At 45.4% G+C, this 23,856-nt stretch overlaps 1 long non-coding RNA gene across 2 annotated transcripts; it reads left to right on the top strand.

Annotated features, from left to right (window-relative positions):
* Window positions 1-9,963: 9,963 nt before the first annotated feature.
* On the top strand, window positions 9,964-12,086 carry LOC125524564. Of its 2 annotated transcripts, none has more exons than XR_007290835.1 (3): window positions 9,964-10,129; window positions 10,415-10,515; window positions 11,718-12,086. It is a non-coding gene; the product is annotated as an uncharacterized LOC125524564 (long non-coding RNA). The 2 variants fall into 2 exon arrangements; XR_007290834.1 differs by having other exon boundaries at window positions 11,715-12,086.
* Window positions 12,087-23,856: the final 11,770 nt, after the last annotated feature.

Raw genomic sequence — 23,856 nt, 5'->3', positions numbered from 1 at the left:
GTGGCATTTCCTCCATAATAGTACTAGTAGGTGATGTTGGACCAGCCGCGAACCCTAGCTACTATGCATGGGGAGCTGGGGAGTCGTCGCATAGAAGAAAACCCGCATGCAGCGACCTGGGGAGCTGGACCAGTACAAGAAGTTATACCTCAGGTGGGCGAGATGTCGTTTAGGCGGGCGGGCGGGATCTGCCCACACGACGGCAGCGAACAAGGGCGCGGAGGATCTTCATCCGCGCCAGTGCTGGCTTCGAGAGGACGGTGCGCATCGGCTTCCTTCGTCGCCGATGGCGACAACGTCAACGCTACACCTCCTCACCTCCCGCAGCGGACGGGATTCGACTGGATCTGTGACAACCGGTGAGGAGAGAGATAGAGTGGACACTGTCATCTTGTTTTGATATGGAGAGGGTGAGAGAGCGAGACGCGAGAAACTCTATCAAACAAGAGGCTATAATGGAGTAAAAAATCTCTCCATAGCAGTGGTTTTAAATAGAATACGCGTGTTCCCGGAAAAAAGAAACGAAAACTGGTGGACAATTTTTTAAGGCTCTGTCTAGGACACATCTAGATGTGACATAGTTATGTCACATCTAAGTTGATGTCCACTCTGTTTGTGGTCTATTTTTCCCTAGTTTTTTTGTTTCTTGTTGCTACATTATATACTTGTGGGAGCTTAGATGTGATATCCTTAAATAACATCTTGATGTGAATTAGACAAACTGATTTTCTAACATACCAAGAAAGAAAACTCGATCAAAAACACGCCCCCACTTCCAGGTCGCAAGAGTCGTCGTGCACACACACACATAGACATAGACATGCATATCTGTGTTTACGTAAAATTCCATTTCCATCTCCATCTCCAATCATATTTGTCCAACTAGCACATTATTTACGTTGTTAATTATATACATAGCAAAATTAACGTACAACATCTCTTGTTTGCGCACGTCCGGACCGCTGCCACGACCGGTCCTGACCAACCCGAACCCTCTTCATCACCTGCACGTGCTTCCCGCCCGAAACGGTCATTGCCGCATCCATGCCCGGCCAGAGCGGACGCGACCTCTCACTGGCGCCGGCATTGAAGCGTCGCGCCGGCCGAGAGAGTGTCACCCGCGCCGCTTCCGGGTGCACGCGGCTGCTCTGCATTCAAAGGTCGCAATAGCCGGCTACAACATGCATGTAAAAAGTTCTTGGGAGTCCATGCTACAGCTAGCTGTCCTCCCCCAACTCGTCAATCTCTTCCAGTAATGCTAGTCCTCCATGGCGCGATCCATCGACAAGCAGGCGGGAAAGTTATCGTATACTCAGTTTGCGGTGAGTGGCATGCCGAGCGACCGTGTGGGGTCGAGCCATGGAGGAGGGTGAGACACGAACACGACAGACGTGATTTAAATGTTGGTTTTGCTCGATGGCGCGATCCAATGAAACGAAACGTTGGTTTCTCTCTGTTTCCATTTTTTCTCCAGAAAAACGGAAACTTTCCACTCCATTTTCATTCCTATTCCAAGGTTGCCCCATTACAACATTCCATCAAATACAAAGGAAAACTAACACACATGCTGATGCATCTCAATGATTCACAGATCATAGCCAATATTTACTTCACAACTAAAGAAAAAAGTTGTGAGAGCGTGTACGAAAGAAAAACTACTGATGGGGTCAGTACGACTTAAACCCTAAACCCTAAATATGATTTAATTTCCTGGCCAGGTAGAACCTGTCGAAGGAAAGACGGCTGACACCCTCGGATCATACGATGCTTTTGTGCAGTTCCACTAAAATCGACCTGAGCATCCCTGATGGCAAAGATATTGAAGAAGTGTGATTAGAATAATAGTACTAGCACTAGTTCATGAGACATAAACTCATCACAAGTAGAAGCCGGTAGAAGTAGAGAAAGATCGACATGGAGATGGAGCTACGGCAGTGGAGCAAGCCGGCTCCAAAAGGAAGATGGACTACCTGGGACGTCGGGTTGTAGCTAGAAGGGCGTTTCGGACGCGACATCGATCCATACCGCGGTGACCCCCGATTGGGACGCACCGGCTGTGGGTTTTCTCCCCTGCCGATGTCGACCGCGTCTACACAGAACATTGTTCCCTTCCCCCAGCTGCGGGATCAGGCCCGTCGTTCTATGCTTGTGAAGAGAGCAACCTAAGCAAGCAGGCTTGTAGCTTAGGCTCCTGCTAGTGTATATATAGTGGTTTTCTTTTTCTCTCCATATCAACCATTTTATATTGCGTACGTGTCATTCAAGAGTGAAATGATGGTTGCTTCTTCCGACTAACTTACTGTGTGATTTGACTGCTCCTTAGTGGCCCCTACACGTACTCCCCCTACGTGTATGCAACAGTCACACATACACATGGACGCAAAAATGCGCGCGACGCCCTAATGCATGCATGTCCGAGCACACGACGGAACACACACGGTCATGCTCAAGTGCTCAACCTACACGTGCATGCACACACATACTCAGTCAGGGTGAGCTAGTGACCGTATAAACACCGGAAAATATATATTGACTGCAATGAGCGTATTATGAAGTCCACTGACCGTATTTTTACAAATATACAGTGACAGACAGTGTATTTATCTCATTTGAAATTAAGCCATATTAACCGGAGAGGAGGCAGTATGGACTAGCATTACTTTGCTGTGTCCCGTCAACTTGCCGAACGAGGAGAAGGTTGCAAGACGGGAGAAGCTTGCGCGCAGTGGCTCACAGGACAAGGAGAAACTTTTGACTAATGCAAGCTCTCCCTCGCTCAGGCGGTGGACGTGCAACAGTTAATTCGGTGTCAGATTGCCAGAAGCATACACTATACTACTAGTGCTATTATTGTTCGACTTCACGAATAGGCGAACAACCAAGCGCAAAGTTTACTAGTACTACAACTATAGTCTATAAAGGTACGCACTATACTAGTACTAGGAACCGGATGGAGGACCGTCTGCACTCTTATTATAATTTTAAAATGTGATAAAGCAATATTCAACACATTTGGTTCTCTTCGAGGGTTATTGCATGTGATAATGGAAGTTGATTGCATGGAACACTCGCCACAATTCTCTCTTAATTCTGGATCATATCCTGTTACAAATAGTAGCGCTCGGTAATATTTCCTCTTTTTTTTGTTATTCAGCATGTAACCAGGTCAGCAAACCTTGCGGCGCATCTTCGTGCGTGCTACCTCTTGAGCATTGCGTTGGTTTTCCCCGAAGACGAAGGGATGATGGAGCAAACTAGCGTAAGTATTTCCCTAAGTTTTTGAGAACCAAGGTATCAATCCAGTAGGAGGCTACGCGCGAGTCCCTCATACCTGCACAAAACAAATAAATCCTCGCAACCAACGCAAATAGGGGTTGTTAATCCCTATAAGGCCACTTACGAGAGTGAGATCTGCTAGATATGATAAAGAAAATATTTTTGGTATTTCTGTGATAAAGATGCAAAGTAAAATAAAGGCAAATTAAATAGCAAAGGAAATAACTAAGTAGTAGGAGATCAATATGATAAAGATAGACCCGGGGGCCATAGGTTTCACTAGTGGCTTCTCTCAAGAGCATAAGTATTCTACGGTGGGTGAACAAATTACTGTTGAGCAATTGACAGAATTGAGCATAGTTATGAGAATATCTAGGTATGATCATGTATATAGGCATCACGTCCGAGACAAGTAGACCGACTCCTGCCTGCATCTACTACTATTACTCCACTCATCGACCGCTATCCAGCATGCATCTAGAGTATTAAGTTAATGAAAACAGAGTAACGCCTTAAGCAAGATGACATGATGTAGAGGGATAGACTCATGCAATATGCAGAAAACCCCATCTGGTTATCCTCGATGGCAACAATACAATACGTGCCTTGCTTCCCTTACTATCACCGGGAAAGATTGAACCCAAAGCTAAGCACTTCTCCCATTGCAAGAAAGATCAATCTAGTAGGCCAAACCAAACTGATAATTCGAAGAGACTTGCAAAGATAACCAATCATACATAAAAGAATTCAGAGAAGATTCAAATATTATTCTTAGAGACTTGATCACAAACCCACAATTCATCGGTCTCAACAAACTCACCGCAAAAAGAAGATTACATCGAATAGATCTCCACAAGAGAGGGGGAGAACATTGTATTGAGATCCAAAAAGAGAGAAGAAGCCATCTAGGTACTAACTATGGACATGTAGGTCTGAGGTAAACTACTCACACTTCATCGGAGGGGCTGTGGTGTTGATGTAGAAGTCCTCCGTGATCGATGCCCCCTCCGACGGAGCTCCGGAACAGGCCCCAAGGTGGGATCTCGTGGATACAGAAAGTTACGGTGGTGGGATTTGGGTTTTGGCTCCATATCTGATCGTTTGGGGGTACGTGGATATATATAGGAGGAAGGAGTACGTCGGTGGAGCAACAGGGGGCCCATGAGGGTGGAGGGCGCGCCTGGGGTAGGCAGGCGCGCCCCTACCTCGTGGCCTCCTCTCTTGTGCTTTGACGTAGGGTCCAAGTCTCCTGGGTCTTATTCATTGAGAAAATCATGTTCCCGAAGGTTTCATTCAGTTTGGACTCCGTTTGATATTCCTTTTCTTCGAAACCCTAAAACAGGCAAAAAACAACAATTCTGGATTGGGCCTCCGGTTAATAGGTTAGTCCCAAAAATAATATAAAAGTGGATAATAAAGCCCAATAATGTCCTAAACATTAGATAATATAGCATGGAGCAATCAAAAATTATAGATACGTTGGAGACGTATCAAGCATCCCCAAGCTTAATTCCTGCTCGTCCTCGAGTAGGTAAATGATAAAAACAGAGTTTTTGATGCGGAGTGCTACTTGGCATAATTTTAATATAATTCTTCTTAATTGTGGTACGAATATTCAGATCCGAAAGATTCAAGACAAAAGTTCATATTGACATAAAAATAATAATACTTCAAGCATACTAACTAAGCAATTATGTCTTCTCAAAATAACATGGCTAAAGAAAGTTATCCCTACAAAATCATATAGTCTGCCTATGCTCCATCTTCACCACACAAAATATTTAAATCATGCACAACCCCGATGACAAGCCAAGCAATTGTTGCATACTTTTGACATTCTCAAAACTTTTTCAATTTTCACGCAATACATGAGCGTGAGCCAAGGACATAGCACTATAGGTGGAATAGAGTGGTGGTTGTGGAGAAGACAAAAAGGGAGAAGATAGTCTCACATCAACTAGGCATATCAACGGGCTATGGAGATTCCCATCAATAGATATCAATGTGAATGAGTAGGGATTGCCGTGCAACGGATGCACTAAAGCTATAAGTATACGAAAGCTCAAAAAGAAACTAAGTGGGTGCGCATCCAACTTGCTTGCTCATGAAGACCTAGGTCATTTTGAGGAAGCCCATCATTGGAATATACAAGCCAAGTTCTATAATGAAAAATTCCCACTAGTATATGAAAGTGACAACAATAGAGACTCTCTACTATGAAGATCATGGTGCTACTTTGAAGCACAAGTGTGGTAAAAGGATAGTAGCACTACAAGGATAACCCCTATAAAGCAACACATATTCTACAACATTTTGACCATAGGTTGCAAAATTCACAAGAGATACGCATATAAGCGTTGCAGCATATGCGTTGTAGACTTACATCTCATGACCATAGTGTCATACATAGATTGCAACAGATCTTATATGTTGCCTTGTATTTGTTCTATATTATGTCTGTTATAAGACTGCAAATTTACATAATTAAAAATAAAAATTAGACACGCCGACAAACATAATGAATGTGGTGGCAAAAATATCTGCTAACCATTCGAGCGAAAACCAAATCGCACGTAGTCCCTTCATTTTATTCTCCGATCCACATCAGGTTAAATCCTATTCGGTTAAAGGCATCGTTACAAACGGGCGCACCCCATTGACCCTTTTTTCTGCTTAAAGAACAAAAAATGATGAGTGGCAATGGGATTGAACTCTAGACATCTTCTTTCAAATCCACACCCAGTAACCACTAGAATATCTAAATGCTTGTGCCTACTAACTTCATTTTCCCATTTTATTCTTTCTTCAGTTCAGGGAAGCCCCCGGTTTTGGGAAGCTTCCCTAGACGGGTTTTTTCTAGACCGCTTTTGTTTGTTTATTCTTTCATTTTTTTCTATTTATATTTTTTAATTTTTGCAAAATGCATGAATTTTTTTCAGTATCGATGGACTTTTTTCAAAATTGAGATTTGCTTCTAAATTGATGATTGTTTTTCAAAATTGATGAACTCGTTTGAAATTTGGGAAATTTTATTGAAAATTGATGAATTTTTTCCAAATTCGATGGACGTTTTTTTTAATTCAATGTACATTTTTTGAAATCGATGAGCTTTCTTAAAAATTGATGAAAATTTTCATATTCGTGAAATTTTTGTCCATTTCATAAAAAGTTTCTCAAATATATGTTTTTTTGTTTCTGCTAACTTCTTCCAAATCGACGAACTTTTTTTGAAATTCATGAACATTTTTTTAAATTGATGAACTTTTTAAATTTCATGATTTGTTTAGAAAATTGTGAACTTTTTCGGAATTCTATGAACATTTCAAAATTGTGTTAACCGTTGGCCGGTTTTTTCCGTCAATCAGAAGCACAACACATCCAAAAGAAAAAAAACAGGAGGGCTTAAGAGATGGGCTTGGAGGGAAAATAAGCCCAGTAACAGCTTACCCTGCAGATCGTCCCGGGATAAGAGATGGGCTTGAAGAGAAAGGCAAGTTGAACTCGTTGTTGTAGGGCCGAATTCTTTTCTCCCATCGATCCAACAAGTTCTCCTTAAGAAACAAGAAATAAATAAATGTTGTAGCCATAATCATATGTACTGTAAACACTAGTCTATCCTGTTGGTGATTTCCTTGCGTCCATTCTAGTAGGGTTTGTTCGAACTTCTGCATGGTTGTTTTTTGACAATTTTTTTATATCACAGGCATTAACTTTTTTCCGCAGCAGGTGTAAATTGAAATAAGAAGCAAAATTAAGCAGCGTTAGACTATGAATTGTAGGCATATTTTTTTAGCAGTAGGGAAATATTACGAGGTCAAAAAATAGTGAGGCATGACAGAAAATAAGAATGATCTTATACCATTTTATTATAATATATTAAAGATATTAAAATGCACATATACAATTAAGCCGCGAGGCAGAATTCCCTTGAACCGGAACCAAAGCCGGGGGAGGTTTGCGGGCGTCCGTACTCGTGCTAATGTACACAGTCCCACCAGAACACTCTCCCGCGCGAACCGCTCTAGGACAAAATTTCATAATGCAAGCATAAATAGATTTTTTCCCGTAGTAGGCGTAAATTGAAATAAAAAATCAAAATTAAGCAGCATTGGACTCTGAATTGTAGGCACGATTATTTTTGAGCGGCAGGGAAATATTACGTGGTCACAAAATAATGAGGCACGACAGCAAATAAGAATGATTTTTTATTATAATATATTAAAGGTATTAAAACGCACATATACAGTTAAGTTCGCGAGCCAAAATCCCCTCAAATGGGAATCAAAGCTGGGGGATGTTTGCGGGCGTCCGAACTCGTGCTAATGTACGCAGTCCGACAAGAACACTCTCCAGCGTGAACTGCTCTACGACAAAATTTCATACCCATGCATAAATAGATCTTTTTTTGCCGTAGGCATAAATTCCCTACTGCTAAAATGCACATATACAATTAAGTCCGCGAGGCAGAATTCCCTTGAACCGGAACCAAAGCTGGGGGAGGTTTGCGGGCGTCCGTACTCGTGCTAATGTACACAGTCCCACCAGAACACTCTCCCGCGCGAACCGCTCTAGGACAAAATTTCATAATGCAAGCATAAATAGATTTTTTTCCGTAGTAGGCGTAAATTGAAATAAAAAAATCAAAATTAAGCAGCATTGGACTATGAATTGCAGGCATGATTGTTTTTGAGCGGCAGGGAAATATTACGTGGTCACAAAATAATGAGGCACGACAGAAAATAAGATTGATTTTTTATTATAATATATTAAAGGTATTAAAACGCACATATACAATTAAGTTCACGAGCCAAAATCCCCTCAAATCGGAATCAAAGCTGGGGGATGTTTGCGGGCGTCCGAACTCGTGCTAATGTACGCAGTTCCACAAGAACACTCTCCAGCGTGAACTGCTCTACGACAAAATTTCATACCCCAGGCATAAATAGATCTTTTTTTGCCGTAGGCGTAAATTGAAATAAAAAATCAAAAATAAGCAGCGGTGGACTATGAATTGTAGGCATTTTTTTGAGCGGTAGGGAAATATTACGAGGTCACAAAATAATGAGGCATTACCGAAAATAAGAATGATTTTATACTCTTTTGTTATAATATATTAAAGGTATTAACACGCACATATACAGTTAAGTACGTGAGCCAAAATCTTGAAACGGAACCAAAGCTGGGGAAGTTTGAAGGCATCCGGACTCGTGCTAATGTACGCAGTTCCAACAAAACACTCTTCCACGCGAACCGCTGTAGGAACTGCGCCCGCATATCGATGTCGGCCAGCCACTCCAGAATGGACACAACTCAGCGGCCTTGATGTCGGTCGGAGTGACTTGACAGAAAGGGAGTGTGGCACCGCTTCAATGCGGGCGCAATGACCAAGAAGCATACTCCGACCACCGCGCCGCATTGAAGCAACATCAATCCGCCCGCCCGGGCTAATTAAGTACGGCTCCGGCATCGACCAACCCCATCTTTATCTCATCTTCGCTCCTCTCCGCACAACCATAGCATCCAATTCGATCCTCTCCTGGACCGGCAAGATAGGCTAGTCAGGCTCTTCCGGATTGTTCTCAGCGCCGGCGGAAGATCTTCCTTCAGATCGTGGCGCCGCCCACGCGTGGTCTTTTGTTCCATCATTCTCCTCTACGCCATCAAAGAAGGAGGTCGTGCTCTCCTTGGATGGCCAAGAGTAGCAACAGTCACCCTCCTGGCCGATGCTGTCGCAATGGACAAGGAGTTTCAGTGATAGTTCGAGCTCCCTCCGTGACCGCAATTCGGCGCCGCCCTCGCCACTGCCTTCCCCGCCTCATCGCTGATTGCCGCCCTATCGAAGCCCGGTCGCTATGAAGCTGGATCCATACCTGGAGCTCACGAATGCACACGGGCACCTCGTGCCGTAGCTCAAACGCTACAACAGGAGAATGTCGCCGCGGTGCTCTAGTGACGGCCGAGTTTCATGACATGGCGCAATGCGCATCATCTTGCCGTATTCACACTGTTAGATGTTGCGCCAGACTGGGTCCTCGCAAACGCCGCGCTGGTGAAGGCCTATACCATCTACCAGTCGAAGACCACCGTGAAGATGTCTGCGCGCGGCGTTGGTGCCGCCCCGATGACCAATTGGTCATGATCGGCTTGGCCTAGCAGCTGCGCTCCGCCGCCCTCGTCGCCGACAAGGGCAAGGGAAGGGCAGTGGAGCGGGGTGGTGTCCGCGGCTGACGGTACCATGCGCGCAACGACGAATGAAGTTGAGAAGAAACACCGCGAGCGGCAATTCGCGGCCAATCAGGCCCGGTTTGAGCAAAAAAAATGAATATTACTTCACCCATCTTGCATTGAATTTTTACAAACATAGAAGAAGCACATTGTGTTTGGCACAAATATATGTACATGTTCGTGTCAAGGGCCAGATATGATAATAACAAAAATTATAAATTATTTCGCATAATTTTTTACTACTGGTATTCTTTTGTGATCTCGCACCAAAGTTTTCCTTTCCCTCCATTCTCTCCCGCGATAGCGAATAAGCACGCGCGCTTGATTACGATGGCCCCACCCGCCATACGAATGAAGAACGCAGACCAAAATTTGGCATCGCGAGGAGGTAACTGCGCCATCAAAATCGGAAACCTCCCCCTTCCCCATATCAACATAGTTCCCTTCCTCGTCTCATAGGATCTCTATCTTGAGGAGATCGATCATGGCCTGCCCTCCCTCCTGAACCTCGTAGCGCACCCCGCCGATTCATTGAGGATTTGAGGTTGAGGGCACAAGAGGCATGTCTTGTTCAGCAACTGGGATGGAAAGCAGATCAGTCCCCACCCTTGATTCATAGAAACACAAGGTAAATACTAGTACGACTTGACGATTTTGACTCCTCCCCCCTTGGTTCAGATCTGTCCCTTCTATGCTTTCTAATTACTCTTCTCTTGTGTGAATTTGGTAGTGCACACCAAGTGTTTGATAGCTGTCCTCTGTTATTGGTTCAGAATTTTGGGGGCCTTGAGATAGAGGGGGTTGTTTCAGATTCTTCTTCTATAAGCTTACACGTTCCCTATTTGATTGAGAATAGCTTTTTAGGTTTTATTCATTATAGTGCCCTGACGCCTCCTTGTTTTGGTGTTCGTAGGTTTACTGAACATAAGAGGTGGCTTAAATCTAGTAACTATTAAGGTTTCAGGTGTGGACGCGTGCAATATTTCAATGTAGTTTTGCACCATTACTACCTTGGTGAGTTCAATCTCTTCATAGACTTTCTTCATGGAACTCCAATTCTGACTATCCTATTCTAGTTGGGTAGTACAGTTGGGTTAGTTCTTGCCTAACATTTTGTGGTTGAACACCTAGCATAGTTTATTTCTTTCTTCGTGTGTGTGCAGACATTTGTGACCTTGTTATTTTCTTATTGCTATCATATTGTATTCTGGCTGGGGTGTCATTTGTAGAAAATGAAGGATGGAGTGACTAGAAGAAGTGTTATCTTGGTCGTACCTATGGACAAATTGCAGTATGTATCATGTAGACTAGTGAGGCCCTAATAAAATGTTAATTTTATTATGAATATCAGAACATGATCTGCAACAGCACAACTACAAGTCCAGTCTACAAAACGACACACTTGTTCTGAAAATAAATGTTAGTGAACAACCATGTGCACGATAGTGAAAACACATGTATACTCTGCAACACAATCAGCCTTGGCCCATGGGATCTCCTCACAGTTCCAACTTAAAAATCTCATCAGCCTAGCTCTAATGCTTGCGCATGGACGAAACCTCCTTAAGACCAAAGAGAATGAACTTGGGTGTCCTTGAGCTTATGATCCTCTTACTATCCGTGGATAGTGTTAAACCTGAACATGTGTTCCCCCCTGCAAAAACCAAGTTAAACATCATACCACACAAGTACAAGTTCATCTTCCCTAAGCAACTGAAATAGATCAACAGTTAAATTACTAGTATCGAAAGATAACTGCATTTTATTCATAGTAATGTTCCCAGCATAGAAAAAAACTAAAAAGCATGGGGTCATTGAAAGAGCTGCTATATGGAGTTTCATTTTGTTACTTGCTCTTTTTCTTATACACCCGATGAACAAAATAATGGACCCCTTGCAAATTTACATTTCAGAGTAGCGGTTTCATGTCTTAGTTCATCGTTTTCACTATGAAATAGGAATAGCTTGATTTATTCCGAGTACCTACTTAGTACTAAATGAGTTGCTATTTTGATTTGATAAGGAATAAATGTGGTAAGACTTATTTTATTGATTGTAGGGGCAGAAATTACTTCAAAATATGATTGTTTGAGCTGAAATCTGAATTAATCGTCTTCACATCTGTGGGGATGACTATCATAAGGTCGAGTAGGACCACAGAATATTGTCTTTTACATAATTTATTTAAAGTTTTGGTCATTGTCATATTGCAGCAGATATGTAATGGACAAGAATTTCAGTGCACGAGCGAAGGGAAATAGATTCTGCTGCACATAAGGTATATATCCATTCCCATATACAATATGTTCAAAATATGTTGCTCCAATGGTTATGTATCTAATGGTCGTCTTGCTAAATGTTGTTAAAAACAAGAATGTTAGTGCATGTCAGGGAGAAAAAACTTCTGTTGCAATCAAGCGGTATCCTTTCATAATCACATACAAATTTTGTTTAGACTATTTGTGGCTTGTTTAGTTGTTTATTACTTCTTTGCTATCAGTCTGTTGTCCAGACTACAAAAACAACATAAGGTGCTAATGCATGCTGTAAGAGTGCTCGAAGTGGTTCCCTGAGTTGGATGGATGCCAATGAACTATATGTTGTGCTCAAATTCATTTCATATGTTCCCCTGTTTTGTTTCTGTCTTCTCATATGGCAACTTTTATTTTTTCTAACAGGCAGGAACTATAGTATTCTTGAAGAGCCCGAAAAATCATAACAAGGGCATAGCTCTAGATACAATGGTAAGTTCTGATCCTAAATTTAAACTTGATGGTCTTGAAATTAGAAATGAATTCTGGGTAGTGCATGTCGATATGGCACTAGTGCAAACTGAATATTTGGTATGAAGTTGCAAAACTGCAATACTCTCGGTAATGCATAAAAATAAAAGCTTCCATGGCCTTCAACCTTTGTACGTGACTAATATTTGCCTATATTACTACTTGCATCATGTCAAGGTATTGTGTGTTAACAGTTCAGTTTTGTTTTCTTGTTTGTAGATTCAAAAGATAAATGGATGAGTATATGGGAGCGTGGCGATTATACTGCAATGATGATGTCGATGATCCATTTCATGATGATGATGACGGATGCATTTAGTTTTAGTTATATTGTCGGATGTTGTTCCTCAGTTAAGATGGATATTTTCAGTTTAAGTTTCGCGGTCAATAATATTGTTAGATTATGCATCACATTTGGATGATGTTCCTCTTGTAATATCCACTATTGTAATCCAACAGTTTTGATCTAATATATGATTTCTTCCTCTCGTGAGTATATTGTGTTGTTTTTCGTTCACTTGAAATACATAATTATCGCCTTTACATGGAGCATTAATTTAATTGCTAGCAATATATAATTATATATACATGTAATATTATTATTGACACTATATATGTACCAACACTTGAAATGTTGGAAATTCTCCATTGCCAAGCAATGGGATTTTGATTCATGTACATCAAGCACCAACACATAAAATTGTTGTAGAAGTCCGTTTTATCTGTTGTTCTCTTGCAACGGACCCTTTTCCCAACGATAGTATAAGCATTGCATTATGCGCTAGCAACACTGCATAAGGCTACGCATCCCAAACCGTTGGTAAAGACCCTAGCAACGCATATATGGACATTTAGATACGGAAAAAGGCGTTGCTATAGTGGGGGTCCTGTTGTAGTGTAGCATTGTCCCTTCTCTCTTTTTCTCTCATTTTTTTATTTGGGCCTTTTCTCTTTTTTATGGCCTCTTTTCTTTCTCTCTTTTTTTTCGTCCAGAGTCTCATCCCGACTTGTGGGGGAATCATAGTCTCCATCATCCTTTCCTCACTGGGACAATGCTCGAATAATAATGATCATCACACTTTTATTTTTCTTACAACTCAACAATTACAACTCGATACTTAGAACAAAATATGACTATATGAATGTCTCCGGCGGTGTACCGGGATATGCAATGAATCAAGAGTGACACGTATGAAAGAATATTGAATGGTGGCTTTGCCAAAAATACGATGTCAACTACATGATCATGCTAAGCAATATGACAATGATGGAGTGTGTCATAATAAACGGAACGGTGGAAAGTTGCATGGCAATATATCTCGGAATGGCTATGGAAATGCCATAATAGGTAGGTATGGTGGCTGTTTTGAGGAAGGTATAAGGTGGGTGTATGATACCGGCGAAAGGTGCGCGGTATTAGAGAGGCTAGCAAAGGTGGAAGGGTGAGAGTGCGTATAATCCATGGACTCAACATTAGTCATAAAGAACTCATATACTTATTGCAAAAATCTACAAGTTATCAAAGCAAAGTATTACGCGCATGCTCCTAGGGGGATAGATTGGTAGGAAAAGACCATTGCTCGTCCCCGACCGCCACTCGTAAGGAATACAATCAAAAAATAAATCATGCTCCGTGAGGGAGTCCTGGATTAGGGGGTATCCGGACAGCCGGATTATATCCTTTGGCCGGACTATTGGACTATGAAGATACAAGATTGAAGACTTCGTCTCGTGTCCGGATGGAGCTCTACTTGGCGTGGAAGGCAAGCTAGGCAGTATGGATATGGATATCTCCTCCTTTGTAACCGACCTTGTGTAACCCTAGCCCCCTCTAGTGTCTATATAGTCCAGAGGGTTTTAGTCCACAGGACAACATACAATCATACCATAAGCTAGCTTCTAGGGTTTAGCCTCTCCGATCTCGTGGTAGATTAACTCTTGTAATACTCATATCATCAATAATAAATCAAGAAGGACGTAGGGTTTTACCTCCATCAAGAGGGCCCGAACCTGGGTAAAACATCATGTTCCCTGCCTCCTGTTACCATCCGCCGGTTTTGACACCGACATTGGTGCTTTCATTGAGAGTTCCTTTGTGACGTCGCCGTAAGGAAGGATGCCTCATCTCGTTGCTAAAAACAACATTACCGCCGGGGGAGCTCTGGCTGTCGGCCAAACTCTCTGGCTAGGCAGTTTCGTCATGACTGCCTGTTCGGCCGCTGCACCGACGATGACTTCTAGGGTCATCAAAAACAGCCTCCACGTCGGCTCGGAATTTGCCGAGCTGATGGATCCAATGGAGCTCTCTTCCCTAAACTAACACTTGGATCGCATCGCCACCTTGGGAGTCGATACGGACTATGATTGGATTGGGCTTAAACCCGATCAAAGGGAGATTAACTCTCCATCAGTCACCCATCACGCTGCGGTGGTGGAGGAACAATGCGGCAACTCCTCTATTTTGAGGACTAACTATGTCCGGATTCCTAAGCTCTCCGAGCCGGATACCCGCTTACGGGAGGACATCACCCAAGCCCTGAACCAAGAATCAGGCAGCGGGCCAGACTTATCGGGCAACACTCCGGAACCCGAACTTCCAAGATTGGAAACTCCTCGGCCCCTGGGTCTCAGATCGGGTAGGGGTTCGGACTCAAATCCACCCACCCACCCAGACATAAACGATCTTTCCCACATCAGGCAAGAGCCCCATGAAACAGTACATCATTATTGGGCCAGATTCCTCCTAGTGATGAACAAGGTTAAGGACTGTCACGAGGAAGATGCAGTCTCACTTTTCTACAATAATTGCACGGACAAGGGAATCCTTAACGCCTTAAGTCGCCGTGACATATCACACTTTGCTGACTTGGCGTCCATAGTATGAAAGTACTGTGTGATGGAAAGCGCCTGGAAAACCGAAACAAAATTTTGGGATAATCCGGCTCTGAATATACACCTAGTCCGAAGTAAAAGGGTGCACTAACATAAGACACCCGAGCTAGTTGCAAAGAAATAAAAACCCTCTACAGGGAATGGAACCGTACTAGAGGGATGGCTTAACGGACCCTGCAAAATTCATAGCACAGCGGATACAATACCAACGCACAGCCTTAGAGCATGTTGGATACTCCGGCAGGTGGCCAAAAGTGGTGAGGATCTTCTTATCCCAAATGCCACAGAGCACCATCCCATGGATAACAAGACGGTGTTAACAGTCTTTGAGACCTTCGCGTCAAATAATAGGCACAAGCAAACACTCCGCAGCATGGCCGAAATCTGCCATGTAGCAGCAATAAATCCATGGAGTGACACGACTATTACCTTCAATGCCAGTGACGAACCTAAATTCCGAACAGCCCGAGCACCAGCCGCACTGGTCCTCGGCCCAATTGTGGACTTCTTTTGACTCACCAAAGTCCTCATGGACGGCGGCAGGGGATTAAACCTCATCTATGAGGAAACTCTTCAAAAAATGGAAATAGACTGGAACCGCATTGAGCAAAGTAGCACAACCTTCAGGGGAATCATACCCAGTCGGGAGGCACGATGCGCTGGGAAAATCACACTAGATGTGGAATTTGGTACGCCAGAGAACTATAGGTCCGAAGAAATTACATTTCGAGTGGCCCCGTTCAGCAGTGGATACCACGCCCTTTTAGGACGTGAGGCGTTCACGACCTTCCAAGCCGTACCCCATTATGGGTACATGAAGCTCAAAATGCCCGGGCCCAACGGAATCATCACCCTCGCTAGTGACCCGGACATAGCACTACGTGCTGAAAACAAAACAGCCGCACTGGCCCTCGAGGCATTATCCGAAGCCCTCCCGGCCGAGGAATTAACCACGCTACGCTCTACAGTGGACAGGGACGATGTGATACTTGATAAGAGATCCAAGTCCACCTCTTTTAAACCACCGGATGAAATAGTCAAATTCCAAGTCCACCCAACGGACCCTACAAAAACAGCCTCCATCGGGGCACAGTTAAACCCCGCCGTGGACGCCGTACTACGAGAGTTCCTACGCGAGAATTGGGACATATTCACATGGCATCCCTCAGAAATGCCAGGAATCCACGCAGGCTGGCCAAGCATAGCCTCAATATCCTAAAGGGATTCAAGCTGGTCAAGCAAGCTCTTCGGCGTTTCTCCGAACCTAAGAGACATGCCATGGGAGAGGAACTAGCCAAGTTATTGGAGGCCGGATTCATCAGAGAAATAAAACACCCGGACTGGCTAGCAAACCTGGTGATGGTACCAAAGAAGGATAAATCCTGGCGCCTTTGTGTCGATTTCAAGGACCTCAATAAAGCTTGCCCAAAGGATCCCTTCCCCCTCCCCCGCATCGATCAAATTATCAATGCTACCGCCGGACACGAGTCATTGTGTTTCCTCGACGCATACTCCGGTTACCACCAAATCAATATGGTGGAGTCCGACCAAGCCACAACGGCATTCATCGCACCAAACGGTCCCTTCTGTTCCAACACAATGCCTTTTGGGCTCAAAAACGCCGGCGCAACATATCAGCGCATGATTTAGACATGTCTAGATAAACAAATCGGCAAAATAGTAGAGGCATACGTAGATAATGTGGTCGTCAAAACCAAACACGTCGACTCTTTGATAGACGACTTGAGGCTCACATTCGACAACCTCCGAACATACGACATCAAGCTCAATCCAGAAAAATGCGTTTTCGGCATACCAGCCGGAAAGCTCCTGGGTTTCATTGTCTCGAGTAGAGGTATTGAAGCTAATCCGACCAAAATCAGAGCTTTGTCATAGTTGGCTACCCCAACAGACCTCAAACAAATCCAGAAGTTAACTGCATGCGTGGCGGCTCTAAGCCGCTTTATCTCCCACTTAGGAGAAAAGGCTTTACCCCTTTTGCCGCCTCCTTTGGTGCACCAAACACTTCGAGTGGACGGACGCGGCCACAGCTGGATTGGAAGAAATAAAGGCCATTTTGGCAACCAACCCAATCCTGGCCGCGCCAAACATCGGCGAACCAATGCTGTTGTACATTGCGGCAACTCATCAAGTTGTAAGCGTAGTGCTCGTCGTCGAACGGGAAGCGGACGGACATAAATTCCCTCTTTAAAAGCCGGTATACTATGTATCCACTATCCTCACTCCATGCAAATCACGGTACCCACATTATCAAAAGATGGCCTATGCGGTATTCATGGCATCTCGGAAGCTGCGACACTACTTTCAAGAGTGTTCGATTACAGTAGCCTCGGAAGTGCCACTTAATGATATTATAAACAATCGCGACGCTATGGGCCGGATTGCCAAATGGGCCATTGAGCTCCTCCCATTCGACATAACATACAAACCTTGACGAGCCATTAAGTTGCAAGTATTGGCCGAATTCGTCGCCGAATGGACGAAGGCCAAACTCCCTAAAGAGTACGGCGCATACTCCAATTGGATCATGCACTTCGACGGTTCTAAAATGCTGGCGGGTCTAGGGGCTGGCGTCGTCCTGACGTCCCCAGCCAGAGATACCGTTCAGTACGTACTGCAAATGTTATATATAGACTCCAACAACGCAGCCGAACACGGAGCTCTGTTGCGTGGTCTTCGGATGGCAGTCTCCATGGGCATTCAACGCCTGGAGGTGTGTGGGGATTCAAACCTCGCAATATGCCAAGGATCCGAAAATGGCGGCCTACCGAAATGCCGTCCTAAAAATGTCAGCTCGGTTCGAGGGGCTCGAATTTCACCATGTGGCTCGGGAAAACATTCAGGCGGCGGATATCCTCGCCCACATCGGCGCAAAACGCGATGCGGTCCCCTCCAACATATTTTTGGAGAGGCTGTTCAAGCCATCCGTAGTATGGGAAGGGGACACCAGTAACAATAGTCTGGACCCAGCCAAAATACCCGATATCGAACACTCTGACACAATCGGAGGCTCCGCCACCGAAATAACACCTTAAGCCTATGTAATGATGGCCACATAGCCCCGTGGACAGAACCATTCCTGGCCTACCTAACTAGGCAGGAACTTCCGGAGGACCAAAATGAGGCACGCTGCATAGTGCGGCGATCTAAGGCCTACAGGGTCCATGAGGGAGAATTGTATAAAAAAAGCACTACCGGAGTCCTTCAAAGGTGTGCATCTCCGAAGAGGAAGGGCGGAACCTTTTGGCAGAAATTCATGTCGGACTCGGCGGTCACCACGCTGCAGCCGGGCTCTTGTAAGCAAGGCCTTCCGTATAGGATTCTATTGGCCAACGGCCCGGGCAGATGCACAGGACTTGGTCCAACGTTGCGCCGGTTGCCAGCTCTTTGCAAATCAAAGCCACATGCCACCCACCGCCCTCCAAACAATCCCCATTATGTGGCCCTTCGCGGTCTGGGGGCTTGACATGGTTGGACCCCTTAAAGGGGGAACCCACAAGAAGAAATACTTACTGGTCATGGTGGATAAATTCACCAAATGGATTGAGGCCAAACCTGTTAAAACAGTCGAATCTGGACCGGTGATAGACTTCATATCCGGGGTCATACACCGTTATGGCATCCCCCACAGCATCATCACTGACAACGGCATGAACTTCACTACCGATGAGGTAAAACTCTGGTGCAGCAAAATGGGCATCAAGATCCATTATGCTTCAGTCTATCACCCACAAACCAACGGCCAAGTTGAGCGAGCAAACAGTCTTATAATGAGCGGCATTAAACCAAGATTAGTGCATTCCTTAATGGAGTCTAACACGCAATGGGTAGAGGAGCTTGACACCGTACTCTGGGGGCTGCGGACCACGCCGAATCGTAGTACCAGATATACACCTTTATTTATGGTGTACGACACAGAGGCAGTCTTGCCCTGTGACATAATTCATGACTCACCTCGAGTGTGCATGTATGAAGAAATAGAAGCCGAGCTCGATTGGCAGGACAGTCTGGACACCCTGGAGGAGGAGCGCGACATAGCAAAAGCCCATTCCGCATTTTATCAGCAACAGGCTCGCAGATACCAAAGCAGAGAAGTATGGGCCAAAACTTATAACGTTGGCGAACTAGTTCTACGCCTGTCGGATAAGAAAAAGAACAAGCTCGAGCCCAAATGGGAAGGTCCCTTCATTATTGACCAAGTGCTGACCGGTGGATCGTACCGACTGCGGGATGCATCGACTAATCGACTCGAGCCGAACCCATGGAACGCGGCCAGGCTCCGAAGATTCTACGCCTAGCGCCGGACTCTATGCTCGTCTCCTTCCTCTGTCCATTTTTGCATATACATTATCTGCCTTGTTTTTCTTTCTCTCTTTCTTTTATTCCTTCTTTAGGCCTTCAAAGGCCAAGTTGTGCCTCGCTTGCACAGTATAGATGCGCTAGCCGCGCTCATCATACCTGGGGGCTTCTTTCACAGAAGCCTATTTATCTATCTGAGCCTCGTGCCCTGCACATGTGCTATGCTTCCGCATGTACCTTTTTTGCCATTATATGCATCGATATGACTTAAATTTTGGCCAAGATGGGTTGCCTGGCTCTTGTATCTATGCCCTACGTTCCCGTTAATTTGGCTAGGGCATAAGGGGAGCACCTCTGCGATTGTTACTGCCGAGTCAGCCGGATATGTACCTCAGACTGGGTGAAGCCGAAAGCTAGCGTTCTTAAGGGAATATTCAGTCGGTGAACAAAAGATGATTTTTATTTATTTTCCATATCTGCCCCCAGATGTTTTTCCTGCGTTTTCTATCGCAGTCCGGACATGCACTTTAGGGCATACTTACCCAGGGAAAGGAACCCTTAACGAACTATTCTCCCTGGAAGATGTTTCTTACTACCCATGTAATATAACATAACTAGTTGGGCACTTGTCTGTTCAAGCACTAATGACCCCTACGCCTGGTCTCCACGCATACCCCGGTTCTTATATAACTGAGCGGGTATTCGGATACACTCCGGACTATCGGGTCCTGAGGTTGAAGCGAAAAGGTCCGCCATGACAAATGATCTACAATCCGGCTAGAAGTCAGTATACATGTCACTTTAATAACATAGTCATGCAGACCGACTAGATTCCTCTTCTATACCATCCAACAGGCGGTCTAGCCTACAATCCTGTTGGGAATACTTTGCGGCTAATTCCACTTGCCCATAAACTAAGCTAACGGGGATCTCTTTTTTGTCGGTCCCCACAGGTCCGACCTCGGCCATGTGATTTGGGTCAGCCTTGGTATACCTTGTCTTCACCATGGCCCAGGCTTCTCGGGCACCTTGTCGGCAGGCCGATATCTTACATAATCGGAAGCGCCGCCGTGCTCCCTCGAGCTTCTCCGTAAGCTCTGCAACGCCTTCTGGTAGGGAGGCGGATGGCCACAAGGCCTGGGCAACACCTTGCATCACCTGCCGAACTTGTTCGTGCAGATGTGAGAGCTTGGATAGAAGATCACCCGTAGACCCGGGCATTTCCTCCGCGGGACGACCCGTTAGCAAACTACAGACATAACGCTGTTAGTCGGCTTCTTCGCCGAACTCCTTCAAAAGGATTCATTCAAGCACTTACTGAAAATGCCGCGCCGAAGCCGCTTATTCTCCTTCTCAGAGTCTGCAAGCTGGGCTCGAACGTCTTTTAGTTCCATGCTCAGCTTGATATTGGCATCTTGGAGATTGTTTTTCTCCCGCCTAACCTCAGTCAGCACGCATTTGCCAGCCTCTAGCTGTCGCACGACATGCTGGTCCTCCGGATTTTCTCCGGACTCATCTGCAACATCTATTGTTAGATCTGCAGCCACGCCGCACACTATATGGTAACCATCATTCTTTAAAGTAAATGTTACCAGCGGGAGACTTTTTCGGTTCCTGCAATGCGGCAACAGCAGCCCGCAGTTTGGGTCTTGCATTCCTCCAGCTCCTGTGACAGCCTAGTATTCTTCACTGTAAGAACCTGCACAATAAAGATGATCCTTAAATCAGTTCTGCTAACTGTTTCAAGTCTCAGGGGCTACTGATACATATAAATCGTCAGATTTACTTACCCGTACATCCTTTACATACTGATCCGTGGCTCTGGCTAGACCATCTTGAGCAGCACGGAGGTACGCCTCTCCAGAATTGAAGGCATCAAATTCCTCTAGTGAGAAACAATCGTCATGGAGTACGGCCCGGTGACGCCTATGATTCATGGCGCTTTCCACTTCTGAGTTTGTAGCGGATAATCTATCCGCATCCTCTGTAGGGGGATTATCCAGCGCCCATCCCATATCGTCTTCCGCCTCTATGTCCGGTCCTGGCGCCCGACTGGTGGAAGCATGATTAGCAACATCGCCGGACATATTCCGGCGAGCGTTTTTTTGTTAAAGAAACACGGGCGTCATTACATTTCGAGAAAGACGACAACCATGGAGCAGGGTTTTTGTTATACCTTTGAGCCGACGTCTCCGTCCTGACCGCCTTCCTTTTTGGCCTACTCGGCCTCGGTGCCTCTTGTTGGCGAGTTGCTGCGGGTTCGGCAGGGCGTCCCGAATGCCTTCCCTGTAAAAATGCCATATGTATACGGTGGGTGAAGTGTCTAAAAGGGGATCCTAGTTTTTGGAGTTAAGTTTTTTTGTTTTTTCTTACGTGCGATGCAGGGAGCAGTCCGGGATAGTCGGCCGTAATGGCCACCATGGCATCATCACAGCTTAACTGATAGAACTGCCGGTCTATCAGCTCCACGAATACAACCGGATCTTCTTCAAGTCCAAAGTCGAGGGTCCGGTCAGGGTCCTATGGTTGTGGAGAAGGGTTGCTGACCTCCTTTATGGCTTTTTGCAATTCCTGCCGCAAAGTGGCAAGGTGAATACTTACGACAAAGAATGCGGGAAAAATGGGAGTAAGGAAATATAACTTACCCAGCTTGGAGGATTGTACATGGAGAATCCATCCCGTGACTTGATGCAGGTGAACTCCTCTTCCTCTCCCTTGAACAATTCGAACAAAATTTTTGCTAAAGCGGCAGCATTGTCCGGACCCTTACGCCCGCAGCGGGTGGCATCATCCGCCCCGTTAAAACACCACAAGGGGTGTCCGCGATATTGAAGTGGTTGCACTCCCCGCATTATGCAAATCGACATAACTTCGATTACTGTCAATCCTGATTGAGCCAGTGCTTTAATCTGGTTCATCAGATAGAGGACTTCTCCATTATCTTCCACCTGGGGGCTCTGTGGGCGCCAACTTCGGCGTTTCTTCAGAGGAGCATTGTTGAACTCAGGAAGACCCTGCCGAACAGGGTCCGGAAAGGGAACGTCCTCCATATAAAACCATTCCGAAGGCCAGTCTTCGGACGACTTCTTCGGGGTACCGGACAGGTATCCGGTACCGGCGATGCGCCATATTTTGGCTCAGCCCACTTGATATAGTGACCCCCTCTGTGTGCGAGGGACGAGGCAAAATAGCCTTTTCCACAGCTTGAAGTGAGCCTCGCAGCCCAGGAACAACTCGCAGAGAGCAACATAGCCGGCGATATGTAGAATGGAGGCAGGGGTGAAATTGTGTAATTGGAGGCCGTAGAACTCCAGGAGCCTGCGGAGGAACGGATAAATTGGAAATCCGAGTCCCCTTAATAAATAAGGAACAAGGAAGACCCGTTCCCCCATAGAGGGACATGGAAAGATCTCTGCTTGCTCCCCGCCATTGTAGGTGGCAAGCCCGGCTCGAACGGGCACCATATACACTGGAGGGAGAAATCCCTTAGTCTGCAGTTCGACTAATCGACTGTGCGGGACTGAACACCTCTCCCAATCACCGGGCTTAGGGCTACGGGGGCGGGAGGAGGAGTTGCGGAGGTCGGCCATGCTGGAATGGATCTTTCCGAAACGCTCTCTGATGGATTCTTGCTGGGGGAGGATGGTATGGATCGGATCTAAGAATCCCCATCCCTTTAATAGACAATTTATTTATCTAGCTAGGGGGGCGTATGTAAAAATGCCCTGGCGCCTCGTATTCATTCGACGCGTGGGAGATAGCCCTTATTGGGCACAGAAGCCAAGAGGTCCAAACATTTATGGGACCGGACACTTCTTTACAAATGTTCGAAAGATGGAGAAGAACCCGCCTTGCAATGTCGAAGACAACACTGCATGCCGGACTCATCGTCATTGAAGCCTGGTTCGGGGGCTACTGAGGGAGTCCTGGATTAGTGGGTAACTGGATAGCCGGATTATATCCTTTGGCCGGACTATTGGACTATGAAGATACAAGATTGAAGACTTCGTCTCGTGTCCGGATGGAACTCTACTTGACGTGGAAGGCAAGCTAGGCAGTACGGATATGGATATCTCCTCCTTTGTAACCGACCTTGTGTAACCCTAGCCCCCTCCGGTGTCTATATAATCCGGAGGGTTTTAGTCCGTAGGACAACATACAATCATACCATAGGCTAGCTTCTAGGGTTTAGCCTCTCCGATCTCGTGGTAGATCAACTTTTGTAATACTCATATCATCAAGAATAAAATCAAGCAGGATGTAGGGTTTTACCTCCATCAAGAGGGCCCGAACCTGGGTAAAACATCGTGTTCCCTGCCTCCTGTTACCATCCGCCTTAGACGCACAGTTTGGGACCCCA

This window comes from Triticum urartu, chromosome 7 (genome assembly GCF_003073215.2).
Source record: "Triticum urartu cultivar G1812 chromosome 7, Tu2.1, whole genome shotgun sequence".
Taxonomy (NCBI): domain Eukaryota; kingdom Viridiplantae; phylum Streptophyta; class Magnoliopsida; order Poales; family Poaceae; genus Triticum; species Triticum urartu.
The sequence above is the reverse complement of the archived record's forward strand: the minus strand, read 5'-3'. Positions and strand labels throughout refer to the sequence as shown.